Source organism: Lissotriton helveticus, chromosome 3_1 (genome assembly GCF_964261635.1).
Source record: "Lissotriton helveticus chromosome 3_1, aLisHel1.1, whole genome shotgun sequence".
Lineage (NCBI taxonomy): Eukaryota > Metazoa > Chordata > Amphibia > Caudata > Salamandridae > Lissotriton > Lissotriton helveticus.
The window spans coordinates 1,057,341,501-1,057,366,016 of record NC_136061.1 but is presented as its reverse complement, the minus strand read 5'-3'; positions in this window follow the sequence as shown (position 1 = coordinate 1,057,366,016).

Below are 24,516 nucleotides of genomic sequence, written 5' to 3'. Positions count from 1 at the left end.
TAAAAAGATCTGTTTTTGTCTAAAAAAAACTTTAGAAATTGATTGAAACAACCAAAGGTTAAAGTAACAGTATAGTTTGGTGAATATGTCCATGACAACATAACTGTTTTTAATTAAATAACCATAGAAATTCACCAGAGCTAACTATAACTTGCTCCCCTGCCATGCACTGTTTATGATATCACATAATACATCACTCATGACATGTACTATGACACCATTTCTGACATCTCTCATGTCATCTCAAATAAAATCTTTGATGACATCACTGATGACATCTCTTAGTCTTTACATCATCCAAGCATCTTTTGTACACAGTGCTCTATAACCAAGTATAGCATTAGAACTATGAGAATAATTGCAAATGAGCTCGGAATAATATGAAGCATCATTACTGTTATCATAAATACAACCCACATATGTAAAGCGAGCTTGTGGTATGTGCAACATTGGCCATATACCATACACTTCATGGTCAGTTGAGTTCATGTTGACTATGAACCACATATCATATCCTGAACATGGTGCTCAAACAGTATACAACTGTTCAGAAAAAAACAAGGTCCCCAGATACTCAGGCCCTGTTACATAAATAATGCCCTACTATGGACAGTTTTTACCTGTGTCAAACCCCTGGCAAAAAGAAACAAGGGCCCCAGATACTCAGGCCCTGTTACATAAATAATGCCCTACTATGGACAGTTTTTACCTGTGTCAAACCCCTGTCAGTCATTAACCTATATTGAGAAATTGAAATATATGAATAATTTACCTTTCTCTATCAATTACAGCAAATCACAGGATATGGTACTAGGACCCAAAAAGACCAAGCTGAGATTGTTTCATGTTCAGGGCAACAGGCTGTCTATGGTGCAGACTTATACCTATTTGGGGGTTGTTGGAAATGGGGATCTCTAGTTGGCAGAGGTATGCACCTTCCCCAAGGAGAGACCCTTCCTTCTAGTCAGGATAAGGGAGTTACACACCTAGATAGCCCCTGTTCATCCCCTTGGTATCTTGGCTGAAGCAGACAGGCTTATCTCAGAGGCAATGTGTAAAGTATTTGCACATAACACACCCAGTAACAGTGAAAACACTACAAATGGACACCACACCAGTTTAGAAACATAGAGCATTTGTATCCAAACAAAACAAGACAAAACAACAAAAATCCAACATACACATTTCAAGATATGACTTTTAAAAGGTTTCAAGCAATTCTGTCCATATAAAACTATCGTTATGTGTTTTTACACAAAATACAACAAACTCTTCAAAATCTACAAAGGAAAACTGCCGCAGAGAAGGGAAGCGTCAAAAAACAAAGGGATTCTTGGGAAGGTGATATAACATTTCTGCTGTACACAGAAGAAGTGATGCATCGAATCCAGGCTGTAGGGGGAAGAGATGCGTCGATTTTCAAGGTGATTCTGGTCTGCAGGTGTTGCTGGAAAAAATTGGTGCACAGGTGCAGTGCATGTGAAAGATCAGGCGCTACGGACGCTGTATGGATTTCCATAGCTGCTTACCGGTGATGCGTTGATTCTTATAGCTGCACAGCGGGGCCTGCATGTTCAAACTTTACAGATAACCCATCTATGGAAGCAACACAAGCACATGTTTATAGGTTAGTACCTGGTGCACACAGTCTTCTAAGTTATGTAGGAATTGTTATGCTGATATGATTCAGTCTAATAACTCAATGCTGCATTCAATAGTTAATGTACTTAAGTACAATCTTTGCCCTGTTGTAAACTTTTTCTGCGTCACTTGTGTGCAATATGCTGAACACAAGTCGTCAACTGTCACCTGAACACAGAGTTAGTCTTCAGTACAAAGATTTATAATGTGTTCAAGACCTCTATACACCTAAGATGCCTTAGGAGCACTTCCATTTTGTAAACACCTACACACATTAGCTTGACACAGGCTGTAGAAAATTAAGTAGAACATTAATATAGTAGTTACCTGCCATTCTGTAAACTATATAAAAAGAAGTAGCAAACAGGTTGGATGATGTCATCAATGATGTCATCAATTATGTCAGTGATATCATAAATGATGCCATAGAAAATGACATGTTTGATGTAATATTTGAGGTCATAAACAGAGTATGCCTGGGGTGCAAGTTATAGTTAGATCTGCTAATTATGACTGGTGAATTTCTGTGTGTTTTTGTTTTAGATTAAAACGTTACTATTGTCACTAACATATTCACCAAACTATAAAGTTACTTTAACATTTGTTCTTTTGGGTGAATTTCTTAGGTTTAAAACAAAAAAAACAGATCTTTTATCACACCAAACTATATTGTTGCTTTATCCTTTGGTTTTTTTGTGTGAAGCTATATATAAACATATATATATATATATATATATATATATATATATATATATATATATATATATTCACTGAAAAAACCATAGGTTTCACACCAGTTATAGTTAGCTGGAAGTTTTACTCGCATAAAACCATTGAAATTCCCACGTTATAGTTAGTTGGACTCACTATAACTTGCGCGTGCAATGCACTGCTGATGACGTCACATATTACATCACTCATGACATGGTCAGTGACATCACTCATGACATCACTGATGACACCATCCAGTGAATGTGTGTCTTTTTGAAAAATAAATATTAGTGAGTAATGTTTAAATATTTAAATATATGTATTAATGTTTTACTTTGTGTATAAGTGGCTGCATGGGTTGGTAAGTAGCTACATGTGTAGGTATATGGGTTATTAGATGTTTTTCTTAGTATCACTATGAGTGTCTGTATGGTTTGGTGGGGGTGTTACTTAGCACATAGATGCATGAATGACTGACTCTGTTTGTATGTGTTTTGAATACAGCATATGTGCAGGACTGTATGGGTGGATGAGTGTGTATATGTGTATGTTAGTGAGTGAATGACTGTCTCACTAGTGTCTTTATCAGTAACTACATATGTTTTAATCTAATATATGTGAATATTGATGTATATAAGTGAGTATATGTGAGAGTAAGAGATTGTAAGAGTTCCTGTTTAAATAAGTATGTGTTTCTATAAGTGATTGTTTAAGAGAATAAATATGTGTAAATTTCCTTAGAAGTAAAATGATAGTGTGTGTATAGCTCTATATGCAAATAAATGGATGTTCAATAGTTTATTTGCATGTGTGAGTATGTGTGTGACTAACGTTTGGATGACTGTTGGTGTGTAACAGGATGTATAGGTGTATCAAGACATATGATGAGTGAGTATATGTATGAGTGAGTATATAGAACTGTTGGTGAATGAGTGGATGTGTATATAGATTGTGGAATTACTGAATTGGTTGTTGTAACTGGTATGGGTATCTCAATTTTTTTGAAAATTTTAGTTTCTATTTTTGAATATGTGTTTCAAAGGTTACATTACAGGGAAAGGAGGTCTGTCACTCTGTCACAAGGATGGTGTCATCAGTCATGAGTGATGTCACTGACCATGTCATGAGTGATGTAATATGTGACGTCATTAGCAGTGCATTGCACGCGCAAGTTATAGTGAGTCCAACTAACTATAACGTGGGAATTTCAATGGTTTTATGCGAGTAAAACTTCCAGCTAACTATAACTGGTGTGAAACCTATGGTTTTTTCAGTGAATTTAATAGGTTTTTTAAATGCTAATTCCAAACTATAACTGGTGTGAAACCTATGGTTTTTTCAGTGAATTTCATAGGTTTTTTAATAGCAAATCTCTATACGTATGAAAAGTAATAATTTTATATTGTGTAAATATGTATTTTTTTTTTTTTTTTAAATTATTGTTTGCCCCGGGGCGCTCCCGGGGCGCGTACCGGTGAACGCACGGGTGAGCGCAATGTTACGGCGCGCCCCGGGGCGCGTACCGGGGAGCGTCCTGTTAGCTCTATTCCCGCGAACGAAAACAACATCGTGACGTTTCGCGTAGCCGCGTGATGCGTCATATGACGCACTGCGTAAGCGCACCCGGAAGCACGCGATCGCATACGATCGCGCAACGTCTCGACTCGCTTACGCGACGCGCCCCGGGGCGCGTAGCGTAAGCGCGTCGGGTCATGTGATCTGAAAATAACACTTTTCATTGGTGCGGATCAGTTTTGGTTTCCAAATGATGAAAGCCTGGATCATGTGACTTGATAATAACACTTTTCATTGGTCCAGAACACTTTTGTTTTCCAAATGATGAAAGCCCCCTCCTTTTTTCTTTATTCTGACTTTGTCCTTTGACTGAGGAAGACCTGTTTCGAGTTCTATCTCAGAAAATGGCTACAGTAGTATCAGCAGCTGGAGCATCTGGACCACCACCACCACCACCGCCATCTAAAAGACCACCACAAGATTACATTGGTGGTGAAGAGGAAGAGGAGGAGGAGGATGATGAAGAGGAGGCACAGAGAAGGGAGTTCCTGCCTGAAGATAAACAGCCCTACAAACCCAAAGAGCACTTTGTATGGCAGTTCTACAAACTTCCAAGGGGTTTTAAAAAAGTAAACGCAGCAAAGGTGACTTGTTTAATTTGTGGTGCTCAGCTATCCAGGGGGAACCCTAACAAAAAGTATTCCTTCGGGAATCACACGATGATTCGCCACATGATGCGTGCGCATCCAAACAACTACTCTAATGCAGAGTTAAGGGACATCTGCAGTAAACTACCCCCATCAACGTCTAGACGCTCAACATCAAAACAACCCACTCCATCGGGTTCGGGGGCAAGAGACACATTGGCTACTATTCAGCCTAAGTTTGGCGATTACAAAATCTTGTGCAAATTTTGTAACAAGACACTTTGCTATGGTGAGCAAAGCATCAAACTTATACTGGTTGCTGGTGATAACCATAAGTGTCCAAAAAAAACTACTTTTTCCTGTTTTTTTAATGCTCCAGTTGAGCTATTTACAATTTCCTGTTTTTTGTTTCTCCCCATAAAAAATACAAAATAAATATAAAAGTGTTCAGAAAAGCCAAAAAAAGTACAAAATGTTCATAAAAACAAAAAAAAATATAAAACAACAAAAAGAAGAAAAAAAACAGTTCTTTTTAGAACTACCTTTACTTTATAAAAATAAACCTATATTTTAAAAGAATCTGTATCAACCTTTTTTCTGCAGGGTACGCGTACCGGTACGTGCACCGGGGCGCGCACCGGGGAGCGCACCAAAAAAAAAAGAAAAAAAAAATTAATGAAGGAGTTAGCTTGAGGGAACAAACATAAACAGAGTAATGTTAAGAGAAAGAGAGCTAGAGGGAGAAACACAGAGGGATTGTTTATTACATATTTAAAAATAGAAAACGTGTAATAGGGTGAAAGTGAGAAAAGTAAAATCACTAAAGGAGCGAAAGAAGGGAAGAGAGAGGAAGAAGACTAAAGTAGAGATAGTGGGAGAATGTGAGTGGGTGTTGAAAGAAAAAGATAGGACAGAAAAAAATTGAGAATGAAGGGTAGTGGCGTAGCTGGGATAAATGAAGAACGGTGAGGGAGGGTAAGAAAAGACCAGTTAGTATAACTAAAGAGGGGTGAAAGAGAGTGAAAAATTAAATTAGGATAAGAGATGGGGCGTGACAAAGAGAAAGGACAGAGAGAATAAAGGAAACAGTACCTGAATGGGTTTGAGTGAAATAGCAAAGAAAGATAAGTAATGCAGTGTGTGTGACTTATAGGGAGTCAGTGGGTGTAGGTCGGGGTGTGGGTGTGTAAGGTGTGTCTGTGGGTGTTGCTGTGTGGGGTGTTTTGGTGTGCGTGAAGGTGAGGGGGTGTGAAGTATGTGTGAGCAGTGTATGGGTGTGGGGTGTATATGTGTGCGATGTATGTGTGTGTATGGAATGTGTGTGTGTATGTGAAGAGTGTGTGTGGGAGGATTTTTTGTGTGTATGAGGTGTGTGTTTGGTGAGTGTATGGGGTGTATGTTAGAGGTGTGTGTATGTGTTGAGAGGGGGATGAGGTGTGTGTGTAGAAGTAAGGTAAATAATTAAGAAAAACAGAATGAGTGAAGAAGCAAAGGAAGGGAACAGAGAGTAAGTGAAGTAAAGAATACGGATTGAAAGAAGTTGAATATGAGAGGGGAAATAGGGAAATTTGAGTAAACTTGGAGAATAAGAATAAGTGAGGGAAGCAGAATAAAGACACAGGAGTGAGGTTCGTTGAGAAAATATTAGTGAGCTTAAACCAAAGGTTGATCACAAAATACATTTTTATAATCATACTTACCATATAATTAATCTAACTTTGTATCTGTGAAAGAGAGAAGAAAAAATAAGTTATAATTAGTGAAAATTGTATTTTAAATTAAAAGATACAAATGAAGAGGTTAAAAATCATAACACTGTATTTAGAAATAAACTAAGAGTGAAGGACACAGAAAGGGCAATAAAGTAAGGTAGAAAGATAAACAGAGAAAAAAAGAAATAGAATGAGAGCAAATTACTAAGAGTAAGGCATGTAGATTCACTGACACAGATGAAGATAAGAACAGAGAAATGAACTGAATACAAGAAAGATACTAAAACAATGTGAGTTAGCAAAACTAAATCAGGAAACAGTAGTAAGTAAAAAGATAATAACAGAGACGGAAAAGAGTCTTATAAGGATGCATTTAGAAGATAAACACAAGTGAACATAACACAAGGAGAGAGAGGCACTCAGGACATAGAGGTAGTGAACGAAAAATAGAGAGAAGAGGTCAAAAGAAAGGAGCAAACAAAGATAAGCGAGAGAGAATGGGTGAGTTATAGTGATAGAGTGTGACAATACTACTCAGTGAGTAAAGAGGAATTACTAAAAGAACAAAGGAGGAAAAGACGGAAAAGGGAAAAAAAGCAGAGACACTGAAAGCTGAAAAGTGGTGCAAGGGAGAGAGGGGATGCAGACAGTTGAAATGGAAATGAGGGGTTGTGAAAGAAGTGGAGTAAACGAATGGGTGTGAAACAGAGTGAGAGAAAGGCAGTGTGAGTGAGTAAAGAGAGCTGAAAGAGAGAGGAAAAAGGAAAGTGAGTGTCAGAGAATGGGAATACAATTTAATTTACACAATCCAAAGTATACAATAACTTGTACAACATATTACATAGTTTATTTTTGCTGTTCTCAGAATATATTGAATTTCACTTAAAACAGTGAGTTCAAATTACTCATCATATGACAGCGGGAAAAAAAAACACAATCTAAAAGATTGTGTTTTAAAAAAAACCCTTATGATACTGACAAATGACAAATGTACACTAATCTTCGATTGACTTACTTTTCCTTGAGGCCAAATAGTATATCATGGAGGTCCTTTTCTCGTTGCAAAGTACTTTGCTGTTTAGTAAAAAATCCATTTCATCGACTTTCTAGAAGAAAAGCTCCAAGAACATCTGAAATATTTTCATTATTTTCATATACTCCTTTGTTTCAGTCATGACTCTTTACTCATTCCTGTACCTTTCCTTTTGGCCAAATAGTGTCAGATGTATGAGTATATTTTCAAATTAATTCAAAGAAACTCTGAAATGACCTTTTTTCCGACGTTCTGAAAGAAAGGCTCTACAACATTTGCACTATATTTAAGTATTTGTAAAAGCATCTCTGACTCACTCATGTTCATCATTTTGTATAATACTAATATCACTTACTATGAGATCCACTTACACTACCTATATGACAAGTCAATGTTTTATATTACCTGGATCACTTTTACTCAGAATATATTTTTAAACAGCAAAATAACCTTTATTAACTGCTCCCGTCTTCATAGGCCAATTACCTTTACCTAAATTTTGGTTGTAAAAACACTAGGTATGAATTTTTAAAGCCAAAAGGCAAACGTTGTTTGAAAGTCAAATGAGTGTCATTACATTGGGTCCAACCTTTACAACTTTTTAAATAGCATGTGTAATGCCCTGATGTTGTAGAAGGACCATCATGAAAAATAATAGCTGCAGTTGCAAAGGTTCTTCCTGATATCGATAACTGTGAAGCCACGAAATTTTTAATAGAAGTTGTCAATTTAGTTCCATCAGGTCTACATCCTTGGAACATTAAAATGACATACTGACCATAATTTTGTAGAAATAATGTGGACAGCATTGTAGACTTACATTGGGGACACACCATATTGTGATCCGCTGCTTTAACTAGATTATTAAAAGGCACTGATTTGCAGTCTGGTAAAGTCAAATATATAAATCTTTCAGTGTCTATTCTAGTAGTACTTGATAAAGTACAGTTGTCGCAGTCATGCTGCCACTGATAAGAAAGGCTAAAAAGATTTTTAATATCTACACCTTCATCTTCCAATACATCAAACATATACATTAAAAATTCCTGACAATCCTGCTGAATATTCTGTGAAAATTGATTTTGACCAGTAGATATGTCTAGAAGATTTCGAATTTCTGAAACACTTTCTATTTTTGCTCTATCACTGGTACATTTCTCAAACACGGAATTCAACAAACAACAGAATCTTTGATCCCGATTTTCAACAATCTGTTCTTGTATATTTTGAAGAAAAAAAACAACATTAACCACTACATTAGCATAGCAGTTGACACCAGAACTGTTTTCAAACTGAAATCCAACAACATCTTCAACAGAATCTTTTTTCCTTCTGCTTACAATTACAGTTTCGTCTACTTTTTGTCTTTTTGCTACTACCTCACTGCAATTACGCTCATTTCTTCTTTTTCGGCCTACCACACGTTTTTCAATCAGAGGATATTGAGGCAAATGTGGAGCATACTCTCTTCTTAACCTATTGTATTCTTTAACACAATGTAGATCTGCACAAATCTTTGTTTCATCACACTCAATCAAGTACAATCCTGATAAAGTTCTGACTCGTGATAATGCCACATATGCCATACCCTCTTTAAACACAGAACTTCCAATGTTCACCAAAGCGCTATCTACACTAAAACCTTGAGACTTATGAATTGTCACTGCATATGCCAAACAAATAGGAAACTGTTTTCGCCGAACATATAAGTCTTTCTCGAGCAAAAATCTAGCTAAACAACGACAAATTTGTTCTATTTCATCAATGCCATCAAATTTAATTTTTAAAATTTCAATTGCATCTCTATTTTTGTAATTCACAAAACCAACAACATGAGCCATTGCTCCATTTACCAGACCTCTTTCAACATTTAAATTCCTTCTCAAAATGATACGACAATTTAAACACACATTCAGAGTCTTTTCAAAACCAGCAGTTTTAGAGATAGTCTTCTCTAATGAATCCAATTTTGATTTCAAATTTTCAGACAAAATACTTGTTGCTCCCATATGCTCTATTTTATCTGTAGCTTCCAGTTTCACTATCTCTTCATTTTCTAACTGTAACATTTTGTTGTTGAACATGGAACATTCTTTCAGAGTTGGCATCAAACATATGCCAGATTTCTTCTCGTTAATTTTCTTAAAAATATTCTCTGGAAGAATGTTTTCATTTGGGTAAAAATTTGAAATTAATCGTCCATGTAAAGCTTCTTTCCCTTGCTGACTTAGTTTTCCGATTCTTACATCTTGTAAAATATTTTTATAATCTTCATCCTTTGCCTGCCGCATATTTTGAAGCAGTTCTGCATGTTTGAAGTTTAACCATATATTAACGTTTCCAATACTTCCTAAGCACTTCCTGGTATCTTCATGCGTGAGCATTTTGAACACAGGTTGTCCTTTCACTGGAGTCAACTGCATTAGATCTCCAAAAACAATAATGTGTTTTCCTCCAAATACGACATCATAGTCTGTTCTAAGAATTTCTTGCATTCTCAAATGCACAAAAGCAAGCATTATATTTGACACCAGGCTTACTTCATCAATGATAAGAAGTTTCATTTTCTTCAGGACTCTCGAAACTTCGGAACACGCATCTCCAGATAGCTTGTGGTACTCCAATTTGTTATCATGCTCCACTGGCAGCATCAGTAAACGATGTAAAGTAATCCCTTTAATGTTATGTGCAGCCAGCCCAGTTGGAGCGGTAACAACACAAGACAGCGGTGATTCAGTCCTTTTCTGCAGATAAGTTGCAATTGCTTTAATCAGAAAACTTTTTCCAGTTCCTGCTTCTCCACTCACGTACAGTTGGACAGGCTTAAATGATGTACATGAGCACTCTTTCTTCTCATGACTGAATCCATGTTCAATCTGTTCTGTGACTTCGTCATATATCTGTTTCTGCTCAAGGTTTAGTTGTTTCACCAAATCTTCTAAGTTAACTACATCATCTTGAGCTTGTTCCATAGCTCTTTCCACCTCATCCATGGCAGTGGCAGCTTCATTTTGTATAATTGGTCCTCCAAGTGGATCCTGACTCAATGAAGCAGAACTCTGACTGTCTTGAGAACTGCCTCTAGCAATCTCTGCAGCAATTGTGGCTTCTTGCCCTATTTCTTCATCCAACATTTGCAGATAATTTGGAAAAACAGGGCATTCTATGGTATCCTTGATTGCATTAAAAGAATCTTCGTAACACAGAAAATCGCCAAGTAGTTCCTCTTCTGTACGCCATGGCTTAAAGAGTTGCAAAAGAGCTAAATAGTAAAATTCCCTTTTCTCTGGATTTTTGCAACTCAAATTTCGATGATTAATCAAATGGCCTTTTTTCTGTCTCACTAGACATCCTTCACACCCAATGATAGCATATATTCCATTGTTGATATCTTCTCTGATGGTTCTCTTATAAATATAGTTTTGCAGAACTTCATACAAACAACTGTTCTCAAGATGACTACTTCTATTTGGATAGTATGTATCCAACATGTTTGTCTTCAAAATATCTGTACTTTCTGGTTCTTTCTCCGCCCAAATACTCTATTTCTTGTACAGATTTCAAAACTCGGTTTCGTGTTGCAGTAAGACCTAGACTCACCCAAATGATGGTTCTAGATTTGGAATAGAGACTTGCTGACGACAATCGATCAGAACATTCATATGCTCCAATTTCTCGATGCGACAACATCTTCAGACTGTAACTGTATAATTTCTTGCTTAGACTCTTTTCATGTGAAATGTCCTCCCACATTTCCTACAGTTCTGTCTTTTCTTTTTTTGTGATGTAAGACGTCACATATCGAGCCACAGCAATAGAGTTGTCAGCAACGAACTGAATATCCATGTTAGCATTCCACATGGACAAAATCACTGGGTTGTAGTCGTTGATGGACTCTTCGTTTCTTTTTAAATTGTATGTATTTTTTGGTGATTTCCTCGTCACAGTATGTCGCAGAGAAGACATCAAATTATTTACTCTTCCTTTAGAAATCACTGGTCGTGAAAAGCCGAAACGACATTTTGTGTAGAACTTGTCCTTGTTTCTGAATTTTCGACGACAGTACTTTCCACAACGATGGGATTGAAAGCGTAAAACTTGTTGCCTTAAACTGTTTTCCTCTGTAGTTTTCGGAACAGCACATGTTGAATACTCTTCAATGAAACTCATCACTGTTTCATCCGAATCTGTTCCAAATTTGGGTGCATCTTTAATCCACAACAACATATGTATGTGAGGAGCACCTCTCGCTTGATACTCCTTTCTCCAAAAGAAATCCAAAACCTCTCCAAGGGGAGGATTTTTTTTGTTGGTAATAAAAGACATAATAGCTTCAAATCTATGATTGAAATATCTGCATACATTCACTGGATCCAAAGAACACAGCTCTCCAGGTGTTTTGAATTCTATATTTTGTATATTTGCATTTGCCTCTCGTAGAAATTGAAGTAAGTCGTCCCATGCATACTCGGCACAGCTAAGAGTGAGGAACCATGTCGGAGTTCCTAAGGGGCATATTACCAACCAATAGAGATAATTTTTGTCTCTAACTTATTTAGAGACAAAAATTATCTCCGCAAATCGGCGATTTTTATCGCAGATAAACCTTGCTATTAGCAAGGTTTATCGCAAATGCGATAAAAAACGGCCACAATGCATGAATATCGCTGAAAAGTCAGCGATATTCATGCATTATCGAGCAAATGCTCTTAGCCATGTTATCCACCTCCCATTGGATAACATGGCTAAGAACTGCTCCTGGGCAAGTGTTAGCTTTTGGAGAGATTCGCGCTTAGCGCGAATATCTCCAAAAGTTGGTAATAGGAGATAGCGATGTTAGCGACTGTTTTCAGTCGCTAACATCTTGGCACGCCCTCTTTGCATGTCATTAGTGATAAATATCACTGACATGCAAAGCGGGGCCCAAGATGGTCACTATCTCCTATTAGCTGTCGCTAACTGGTGTTAGCGACAGCTTGGTAATAGGGAGATAATTTTATCTCCGCTTTCTTGGCTTTTAAAGCCAAAAAAGCCGAGATAAAGCCCCTTGATAATATGCCCCTAAGTTTCTTAGCATACATTTCAATTCCCCATGACGACGGTACCAATACTCATTTGTACCACGCTGACATGCCATGAGATTGATTAGATGAGATTCCAAAATATTATCTTGCAGATTCACTTTCTCCATAAAGTCCCTCGCCGAAACATTTTGCAGATGTGCTCCACTTTTCAGTATATGGTTTACTGCATAAGAAAGCCCAGACAAGTCACTTTCATACAGTAGATGAAACAAATAGGGAATGCATTGACGAAACCTTGGATCTTCAGCATATAATCTTACAGTTCGATATTCAGATGCAGGAATTTGAAGTGGACGATCATCATATCGTCCACCTCGACCTGTTGGAAATAGCTGTGGAAAACAACGAGCTTCCAAACTTTCTTCCCATACACTAATGGGACTTCCTTTTGCTGCTTTCATCTGAAACAATTCAATTGCATTCCCCATTACTTCTTTGGAATGCAAAGGATGAACAGTATAATGTTCATATATTTCTTCACTTCTAGTCACATCAACTTTTTCAATTTGGCCGCCTGAACAATCACTGTCTTCATCTGCAGCTGTTTCCTCTGCTGCAACACATACATCTTTGTAATACTCATTGTTTTTGACTAAATACAACGTTGCCTTTTTGACTTTCCTAACATCCACTAAATCTTGCCAGATTTTCTTACTCTTTGTCGGAACCCCATTAACTAGAATAACTAAAGATTCCTCTTCTACTTTTTCTATACCAATAGTACCAATATTTTTTTTCAAATCAATAGGCAAATAAAAAACTCTTCCCTTTAATCCTCTCTTCAAATCTGTTTGAGGCAATTTCCCTATCTTAGGCTCCATGCGAACAATTGCCTGAAAAGGATGGACACATTGAATCAAAATAGACTCATATGTATTTAAATCCATCAATTCACGGGGAATGTCTACCAACTCCAGAATATTATGAACACCTCTAGCAGGCATTCCTTTTTGATTTAATTTATCATAACAATATTTACAAATACGCTGATCAGAACTCAAATCAAAACAATTCTCCACCCACAAATAAGTTGCAAAATCCTTCCACTCATAATTATTCATCTTTTCACTTTTTACGTATAAATCAACTAATCTAGTTTGATGCTTATAATGACTTTGTCGACAACACACACAAGTAAAATTCGGCCTTTCACTTGATTTCACCTTAAACCTACTAATTTCCTGCTCAAACTTTTCTGTACTTGAAATCTGTACATTGTCTTCCACATTACCTTGAATTGCTGTGTCAATTTCTACAATATCCTCTTTTTCACCAAAATAACAAATCTCAATTTCTTCACAAATCTTCTTCACATCTAATTCAGTTCCATGCAAAAGAGCACTGTTTAATTGTTTAAGCTTAAGTGCTGGACTTTTTGCATAATACAACATTCTCACTAATTTCCTCATTTTGGTATGATGCACTGCTAACATCCTAAAATGATGAAAAACACTCTGACAGACTTTTCTAGAAAGACAAGCCAGTGAATGCCCTTGCAAACCTGTGTTTTCTCTCACTCTGCAAGGATCTAAGTCTTGCAACAACTTCACTTTCTGCTTTAGACTTTTCTTACTATATGTACGTAAGAAATTACAAAACAAATCAATTGATTCCTGTCGCACACTACAAATACGACTACACTTCCAAGTGTACACTGGACCCTTAGTACGTCTCCCTAAAACTTCATCAGTTAACACCTCTTCTGGTTCTCTAGGCACAAGTTTGTCTTTTTCAATCGGACAACCGTCTTTCACTTCATATGCTCGACCACTGGTGTCAACTGCATGCACTAAATCATTCTCCTGGAAGTAACTCTCCTCATTAAAAAATGGCTCAGAACTTGAACTGTGCATTCATTCTCCAGAAAGAACTTTACAAAAATTAGTCCGATTAATTACTCTTTTCCATCTACTGTTTGATTTGAAAACATCAATTGTCTTGTTAAGTGTCCTAATTCTATTGATTATTAAAATAAATAATTTTTTCTTAACTTCAAAAGCCTGATCAACAATCTTCTCTACACTTTTCTTTTTCTTATAAAAAGCAGCTCTCTGTTTACCTTTCCTAATGTTTTTTAACAAATTTAAAACCACCCTATTGCGAAACATTCGTTTACGAATGTCTCTAAACTGATTCTGCCTTCTATTCCTATACATAATATTCTCTCCTGCTCCAGTTGTAGGATTCTTTGAGGTTCTCTCCTTCCTTTTCAAATTTACTCTCTCATTCTCTTTTTCTACATGCTGTCCAACAATATTTTTTGAAGTACATATGTTCCGTATAAAAGACTAAGTTCTCTTACCAGGAGCTTGGTTCCTGTTTTTTGAAGTATTTGTTGTGGAAGAGTGCTGTAATTCCGTTGCTGTTTTTGTTTTTTGGCGGTTATGTTGTTTTCTTCTCCTTTCCCTTGAGGGCATTTTTGCTTACTCTTGAAATCTTGATTTCAATCTGTGTTAAAAAAAATAACACATTATAGACCACTATTACCAAACAACAAAGCAATGACAAAATGCAAACGATCTATTCAGGGTTACAGATCAGGTGAGGATTTTCCAGGGGTGCACAAAAGGTGAGGCCTGTATTGAAGAGTATAGTGGAAGACAGCACTGTCCACAGGTACAAAGAAGATGAGACCTGTGTCTAAGAGTCCAGTAGGGGATAGACTTCATAAAGTCTAGTCCACTGCACTCTTATACACAGGCTTCACCACCTATGCTTCCCGGGAAAGGCCTCTCTCCCACTACAGTCTTGATCATAAACCTCACCTCCTCTGTCCCTCTGCACATGTCTCACCTCATCTGCACAATCTACTTCCTAATCTCAGGTAACACAGGTGACATAATTGTGAAAAGGTCAAATTTTTTTATGTAATCATGCACACACTATTTATTCTGTATCAAAAATGTAGAATTCATTGATTAGTCCCAAAATCGATTTTTCAATAACATTTTAGAAACACAGTGCAGGTCCTACTATTTAAACTTTCTCAAAAATGTAAAACTCATTAATTTGCAGCAAAAATATTTTAGTAGTGTAATGAAAAGCTTATACATATAACCTTTTCATTGTTTTTCAAATGTTATTCTAAAAAATAATTATAAGGCCTAAGCAGGAATACTCATGTGATGAAGCCTGTCCAGGGAAGCACAACACGTGAGGCTTGTGTCCAAGAGTACAGTGGACAGGACTAAACTGGAGTAGTGTGCAAGAAAAAGATGAGCCTCATTTATAAAGCCATGCGTCAGTTTTGCGCTACTGATGCGTCACTTTTTGTGACGCATTGGCGGCATAAAACATGTGCCTTGTTGCACCATATTTAAAAAGTGACGCATGCGTCATTTTTTAAACCTTTTCCGCCACATTATACCTCTTACAGAGAGGGGTCATTTCTCCGCAAAAAGCCTCGTAATAATGACACAGTGAAATCTATGAGATTTTACTGCGTCATTTTTAAAACACTGTTACATCAAAATCTTGCACCTGCCTCACAGCAGGGATAAGACTGAGGCAAACGCTTTCACATGGGGCTTTCCCCATGTGATACGATTCTCACCCCTAAGCAGGAGTGCAGATGAGATGAAGACTGTGCAGGGGAGCACAAAACGTGAGGCTTGTGTCCAAGAGTGCAGTGGACAGGACTAAACTGGAGTAGTGTGCAAGGAAAAGATGAGCCTCATTTATAAAGCCATGCGTCAGTTTTGCGCTACTGATGCGTCACTTTTTGTGACGCATTAGCAGCATAAAACATGTGCCTTGTTGCACCATATTTAAAAAGTGACGCATGTAGGTAGATGCGTCATTTTTTAAACCTCTGCACCACATTATACCTCTGTCAAGTGTAATGTACACAGAGGGATCATTTCTCCGCAAAAAGCCTCGTAATAATGACGCAGTGAAATCTATGAGATTTCACTGCGTCACTTTTAGGACACTGTTACATCAAAATCTTGCACCTGCCTCACAGCAGGGATAAGACTGAGGCAAACACGTTCACATTGAGCTTTCCCCATGTGATAGGATTCTGACACCTAAGCAGGAGTGCAGATGAGATGAAGACTGTCCAGGGGAGCACAAAACGTGAGGCTTGTGTCCAAGAGTGCAGTGGACAGGACTAAACTGGAGTAGTGTGCAAAAAAAAAAGAATCTCATTTATGAGGCCCTGCGTCAGTTTTGCACTGCTGATGCGTCACTTTTTGTGACGCATCGGCGGCATAAAACATGTACCTTTTTGCGCCATATTTAAAAAGTGACGCATGTATGTAGATGCGTCACTTTTTAAACCTCTGCGCCACATTATACTCAAAAATGTAAAAGCCATTAATTTTCCCCAAAATCGTTTTTGACATTACATTTAGGAAACACAGCACAGGTCCTATGTACAAGCATTCCATGTCATTACTGAAACCTCACTATTTTACAAAATACAATTCCTCTATGCAAACAAATTCAATATGCTTCCTACACTGAGTTAACACAGGTAACATCATTGTAAAGAGTCAAATTGACGCCTGTGTCTAAGAGTGCAGTCGGGGATAGCCTTCATGAAGCCTAATCCACTGCACTCTTAGACACAAGCCTCACCACCTACGCTCCCCAGGAAAGCCCAAACATGTACCTTTTTGCGCCATATTTAAAAAGTGACGCATGTAGGTAGATGCGTCACTTTTTAAACCTCTGCGCCACATTATACTCAAAAATGTAAAAGCCATTCATTTTCCCCAAAATCGTTTTTGACATCACATTTATGAAACACAGCACAGGTCCTATGTACAAGCATCTGCCTCACAGCAGGGATAAGACTGAGGCAAACGCTTTCACATGGAGCTTTCCCCATGTGATAGGATTCTGACACCTAAGCAGGAGTGCAGATGAGATGAAGATTGTCCAGGGGAGCACAAAAGGTGAGGCTTGTGTCCAAGAGTGCAGTGGACAGGACTAAACTGGAGTAGTGTGTAAAAAAAAAATAACCTCATTTATGAGGCCCTGCGTCAGTTTTGCACTGCTGATGCGTCACTTTTTGTGACGCATCAGCAGCATAAAACATGTACCTTTTTGCGCCATATTTAAAAAGTTACGCATGTAGGTAGATGCATCACTTTTTAAACCTCTGGGCCACATTCTACTCAAAAATGTAAAAGCCATTCATTTTCCCAAAAATCGTTTTTGACATCACATTTAGGAAACACAGCACAGGTCCTATGTACAAGCATTCCATGTCATTACTGAAACCTCACTATTTTACAAAATACAATTCCTCTATGCAAACAAACTCAATATGCTTCCTACACTGAGTTAACACAGGTAACATCATTGTAAAGAGTCAAATTGACGCCTGTGTCTAAGAGTGCAGTCGGGGATAGGCTTCATGAAGCCTAGTCCACTGCACTCTTAGACACAAGCCTCACCACCTACACTCCCCAGGAAAGCCCAACATTGTACCTTTTTGCGCCATATTTAAAAAGTGACGCATGTAGGTAGATGCGTCACTTTTTAAACCTCTGCGCCACATTATACTCAAAAATGTAAAAGCCATTCATTTTCCCCAAAATCGTTTTTGACATCACATTTAGGAAACACAGCACAGGTCCTATGTACAAGCATTCCATGTCATTACTGAAACCTCACTATTTTACAAAATACAATTCCTCTATGCAAACAAACTCAATATGCTTCCTACACTGAGTTAACACAGGTAACATCATTGTAAAGAGTCAAATTGACGCCTGTGTCTAAGAGTGCAGTCGGGGATAGGCTTCATGAAGCCTAGCCAACTGCACTCTTAGACACAAGCCTCACCACCTACACTCCCCAGGAAAGCCCAACATTGTACCTTTTTGCGCCATATTTAAAAAGTGACGCATGTAGGTAGATGCGTCACTTTTTAAACCTCTGCGCCACATTATACTCAAAAATGTAAAAGCCATTCATTTTCCCCCAAATCGTTTTTGACATCACATTTAGGAAACACAGCACAGGTCCTATGTACAAGCATTCCATGTCATTACTGAAACCTCACTATTTTACAAAATACAATTCCTCTATGCAAACAAACTCAATATGCTTCCTACACTGAGTTGACACAGGTAACATCATTGTAAAGAGTCAAATTTTTTCTTTAAACATGCACACATTCTTTATTCCTTCTAAAAAATGTAAAAGCCATTCATTTTTCCCAAAATCGTTTTTGACCTCACATTTAAGAAACACAGCACAGGTCCTATGTACAAGCATTCCATGTCACTACTAAAACTTCACAATTTTACAAAATACAATACCTCTATGCAGTAAAAACTTTTTACCAAGCATTATCAAAAAGTATGACACAAAGCAACATTAAAAAATCACAATTTGCTTCCAAATCTTCTCCATAGAGTATACAAGTCTCTATGTATATTAAATGAATCATAACTCACCTTTACAAATGCTCTAGGAGATTCAGAACAGTGTCAGATACACACACCAATATTTCTTTAGCAGAGCAAAAGGTATGTTCTCCAGGCACTGCAACCATTAATGGCACAGAAAATCTCTGTTTCTACACACATATTGCTCATGGTAACCAATCAAAACTCATCCCTCTGTATTTTCAAACCAACACCCTTCCCCCCCTCAGCCCTTTCTACCTGTTACCATAGCAACTCCCTCCTCACTGAGCTCTCAGGTTTAAAAGTTTATTCTACAATGTTGCAAATCACCTCAGCAAGGATGTTTGACCTGCGAATACACCAGCTTATCTGGTGCAATGTTTCTTTAAATGACTTTTTTTAACCATTCAAATTACTTCTTACACAGAACACAACCATGCACCCTAACTTTCAGTTTTCAACTATCTCAATCTACCAATCATTGCTTGTGATTCAAGAGCACTGAAACTCCTCAGTTTTTTTTTTGCAAACTCCTACTGTTCCAACTGCCATTTTATTCCTACACTACATCTGACTGCACCAGAACCTCCTCTACCATGTATTCTGTCTGGATTATTGGACATAGCTATATCCACTGGGCTCAAAGGTATGCAGCTACCAGAAATTTTCCCAACCTTGATTTACCAAATGTGAACATTAAATGGATTGGCCAGAGAGGATTGGGATGTCACCAATTGATACCATTGGTGAAAACCTTTTTGCATTTGCCACACCCTAACCTCATAATTCTGCACTGTGGTGGAAATGACTTAGGGACTTTGACTGGGGTAGGTCTGGAAATGCTTTTAAAGGACACCTTTGAACAATTGATGGCACTTTTTCCTCAAACTGCCTTGGTATTTTCCAATATATGCCAAAGGCAGAAATGGAACTGGTCCAACCAATTTTGTCCACAATTTGAGAAAGCACGGAAACATGTGAATAAATCTGTTTCTGCTTACATGAGAGACTATGGAATGGGTTCAATATACAACAACAACTTGCGTTACAACATGCAAGATATCTACAGAGGAGATGGTGTGCACTTCTCAGATGAGGGGAATAGAATATTCCTCCTGAATTTAAGACTGTGCATTGGTACCTACTTGTAGGTACCTAAATCAGCCACAGAACCCAAAAGCGCTTTTCAGAGCTACCCTACCTCTCATCACTCCAAATGATTATCTTTTTCTAACTTTTTTCACTATTTTTCACCAAAGTACGCTCCCCGGTACGCTTCCCGGTGCGCGTACCGGGCGCTCCCCTCGCGAAAATTTAAAAATATATTTTTTTTGGGGTCTATATGGGCCTCCTAACACCCCCTCAGAAAACCTAGGGGGTCAATGAGTGCCTACCGTGCCCCCTTATACCCATTCCCAACGTTGTTTGTCCTCCATTTTCTGTCTCAAATCTACCGAAACACAAAATGGAGGACTCCCGTAGCGCTGCCGGTACGCGTACCGGGGTGCGCACCGGGAAGCGCTCCCAAAAAATGTGAAAAGTTAATTTACATAAAAACCACTGGAGACACTTTCACCAAATATAGAATAGCTCATACTACATACCAATCCCTACCATTTTCCCAAATTTGGTGGAATTCCATTGAGCCATTTAGCCTGTAGACCTCTCTAAATATCCTGAGGTAAATTAATTCACAAAAACACATCTGAAGTGTTAGAATTGACAAGCAATTAAAATGTTACTTTCATTTTCTACTATTATTTCATGACATTTGATTGGTTATGTACCTGAATATATATAAAGAAAGAGAGGGAAACACAGCCATTTTGACTACTACTTCCTGAAGTACATTTCAAGAGCATTTTCACTAACAACTTCAACTGCTTTCTCAAAGGTAAGTTATTATTTTGAAAACTGAAGTATGTTGTGCACTTTAAGTTAATTTGGAAAACTTTTTCTGATAGTTATATACTATCCCTCTGTAATAGTTATAGATTGAGATAGATTTCTCTATTATAGTTATGGATGGAGTTAGGCTTGTCTTGTATAATTATGAATTTACTTAGGCTTCATCACATACACTTTTTTATATTTCTACTTCCAGTCTGATACCATACACTGCCCAAAGATAAATTCACTGTTAAAAAATCCAAACTACCTGTCTGAACTTAAACCCAACAGTGCCCTATCCCTACTGATATATTTATTTTTTATGCAAATTACAGCACGAAAATGGAAGGAGAGCAAAACATTTCCTTTGAAATTGTTCTGGAGAGCAACAATGAAGAAATGATTGTACCCAATGATAACTTGGAATTCATGGATGAATCACGGGACTATGAACTACTTCAATGTGTAGAATCAGTAGATTTGCTGATTCAAAATGAGGACATTTCTGACTGTCAAATATTAGAAGTTCTATCAAATTTTGAAAAAGAATCTGAAAAATAAATTTATACTTAATAATTCTAAAATTGTTTGAGACATTATTCATTTGTATATGTAATTCTTAAACTAGTACCAAATTGATTATAATGTAAAGTCAGACTTATAGTATACTGTGCAACTTTTTTATGTTACATAGTAATTTTGCTCATAGATACTTCCTTTCTCCCACTATATTATCTCCAATGTGTATTTGACATCTCTTTTTCATCTCCTGCCTCCATGTTCTTTCTGCTTTCCTGACAGACTATAGTATAGATTCCATATACCACAATAACTTCTGTAACAACATGACTCTGCATTGGTACCTACATGTTGGTACTTAAGTCACCCACACAACACAACAATTCTATTCAGATCTACCCTACCTCTAAGCACTTTAAATTATCATTTTACTGTTTCACTGAGTTTTCCCCATGTGTGTGGGGGCGGGGGAGGTGTGTGTGGAGGATGGTGGGGTTTGTCTGTGAGGTGTGTGTGTGTATGTGTCTGGGGGGGTGAGGTGTATAGGTGTATGTAGGTGTATGGATTATGTGGGTGTGGGTGGGGGTGTGGGTGTGTAAGGTGTGTGTGCGGGTGTGGGTGTGTGGGGTGTTTGAGTGTAGGTGGAAATGTGGGTGTGTGAGGTGTGTGTGGTAGGTGTGTGGGTGTGAGGGGTATGTGTGTAAGATATGTGTGTATGTGTGGGATGTGTGGGTGTGTCTGTGAGGTGTGGGTGTGTGTGTATGTGTGGGGGGCGGAGGTGTGTCTGTGGGATGTGTGGGGTGTGTCTGTGAGGTATCTGTGTGTGCGTGTGTGTGTGTGTGTGTTGGGGGGTGGTGAGGTGTGTGTATGAGTGTGGGTGTGTGGGATGTGTGGGTGTGGGTGTGGATGTGGAAGGTGTCGGTGTGGGGGTGTGGGGTGTTTAGGTGTGGGTGGAGGTGTGCGTGTGTGAGGTGTCTGTGGGGAGTGTGTGGGTGTGGGGGTGTGGGGTTGTGTGCGTGTGGGTGTGTGTGGGACGCTCTTGTAGGTACCTAAAACAGCCACAGAACCCAAAAGCTCTTTTCAGAGCTACCCTACCTCTAGTCACTCAAAATGTTGTTTTTACACTACTATTTTCACTATTTTTCACCAAAGTACGCTCCCCGGTACGCTCCCCGGTGCGCGTACCGGGTGCTCCCCCCGCGAAAATCAAAAAAAAATTAAAACTTTTTTTTTACCCGAGGGACCCTTTTATGTCCCCCACATCAAACCTAGGGGGTCAGGGGGGGTCCACCATGCCCCCTTTTGGTTATTTCCCCCTTTGTTTTTTGCCACCTCTTGTGTCTCGATCCTACCGAGACACAAGATGGCAGCCGCTGCGGACTGTTTCGAATGTTTACAGACACCCGAGAGCCAATCTGCTTTCCGTGCGCAAGTCGCGTGGCGCGCCCGGAGCGCTCCCCGGTGCGCGTACCGGGGCGCGCTTATAGATATATACATTTTTTTTAACCTAAATTACTCAAAATCCTCTGGAGCACATATCTTGAGACATAGCAAAGGCACATCGGGCTACCAGTCCCTACAATTTTGCCAAGTTTGGTGAAAATCCATTCAGCCGTTCGAGCTAAAAGTGCGTCCGACCGCCCTATGGAAATTAACATGGGGAAAACACGTTTTGGGACCCCCCTTTTATCTCGGCCCCCGCTTGACGAATCCCCCCCAAACTTTCAGGGAAGGAGTGGAGAGCCGCGAGGCAAAGTTGCTGAAAATTTCTGGCAGATTCCTCAACCGGCGCCAAAGTTATTACCAATTGAACAATAGAATGTTGCGATTTCCCTATGGAAATCAATCCTAAGTATAACTACCTACTGGCAACCGCCAGTAGGTAATATCGTTTCATGGTGAAAAACAGTACAGCACAGTGAGTTTGGAACTCTTTCATACCCACTGGGGTTTGAAAGGCATAACATTGAGAGCGTGCAGCAACTCACTGAAGTTTTATCTCTTGGCACTACATAGACCAGCAGGCTCAGTGCGAGCCTCCGCCCACAAGGACAGGTGGTCTGAATTAAATTACAAGTACTGCCTTTGCATCACGCTGTCTTGCCAGAACTGCCTCTGAAGAAATGCTAAGGAGCATGAAACGCGTCAGGCAGGCATTTAAAAGTGACAGAAGATTTCATTTCAATGTGCTGTTCCTCCGTGATTAAAAACGAAATACTTAACTTCCTGTTGTGGCTCTCCTTCATGGGCAAACTCTGTTTGACGGATATATATATATATATATATATATATATATATATATATATATATATAACAAAGTCAAAATTTGTGAGCAGTTGCTCACAGTGCCTTCCCCAACCACTTCATGGCGGCGGTCCGTGATGAGGCAGGTAGCCTCAAACATATGCACCCAAGCCGTCTCACATTCGAAGCAGGACAGCAATCACGGACACAGAATCTGCTGCAGTTAACCTCCGTTTATTTACAGGTCAGAATGGCAAATAACACTCAACGCGTTTCAGGAACACTCCCTTGTTCACGAGTGCCTGTTTTCGCGTTGCTTTCTTTTTTATAACACCACGTGATTACAAAGTAACAAAAATGAAGACAGACTGGCGTTTGACCTTAATTAACAAACTAAATGTTTCTCTATGGCTAATATTAAACATTTCCAATGCTTCATTTTTGCTTTGTGCAATAACATTACGCCTCTGCTCGTTTAAATTGCTTGTTGAATATTATACAATGAAAAGAATTTTTTCCCAATAGTGCTTTTTGCAAATTATACTTCTGTTTCACACAGCAGTTTCGTAACGGTATAAAACCCATGTGGGTGAATAATAATATCTTTGGAACACACTACCGAAGTATATTAAGTCATTGTTATGGATTCTACAAGAATAAAGCCCAAGTGGGCAGGAGCTTAATGGATGGCTTTATGTAAGAATGTTCAACTTAGAAATGTTTCGGTCTTCAGCTCAGTCACATGATATCTATAAAATAAAATGAAATAAAATATAAATAATAATAAAAAATAAGACGTGTCACCTTAAAGAAAACAACAACGAACAGTAGAAAAACATTTACATAAAAACATACTAGGCTCAAGGCATAACGATAATTGTTCTACAAAACTAAGGAATGCATTTGTCAGAATTAAACTATCAGACAGCACAGCAGTCTTTACAAGAATCATCCCAGGTGGACGGCTAATTCCTCATCAAGGTTATGTCCTAAAGGGGTCATTGTTTTATATTGAATGATGAGCTTGGACTCAAGTCTCCGAAGTTCTTTGAGTCTGTCACCACCTCTTACATCCATTTTAACAAAGTCAAGTACCACAAAACTAAGTAGGCTCGTGTTTTGTTTGTGATGATTTTGAAAGTCGCATGCTATTGG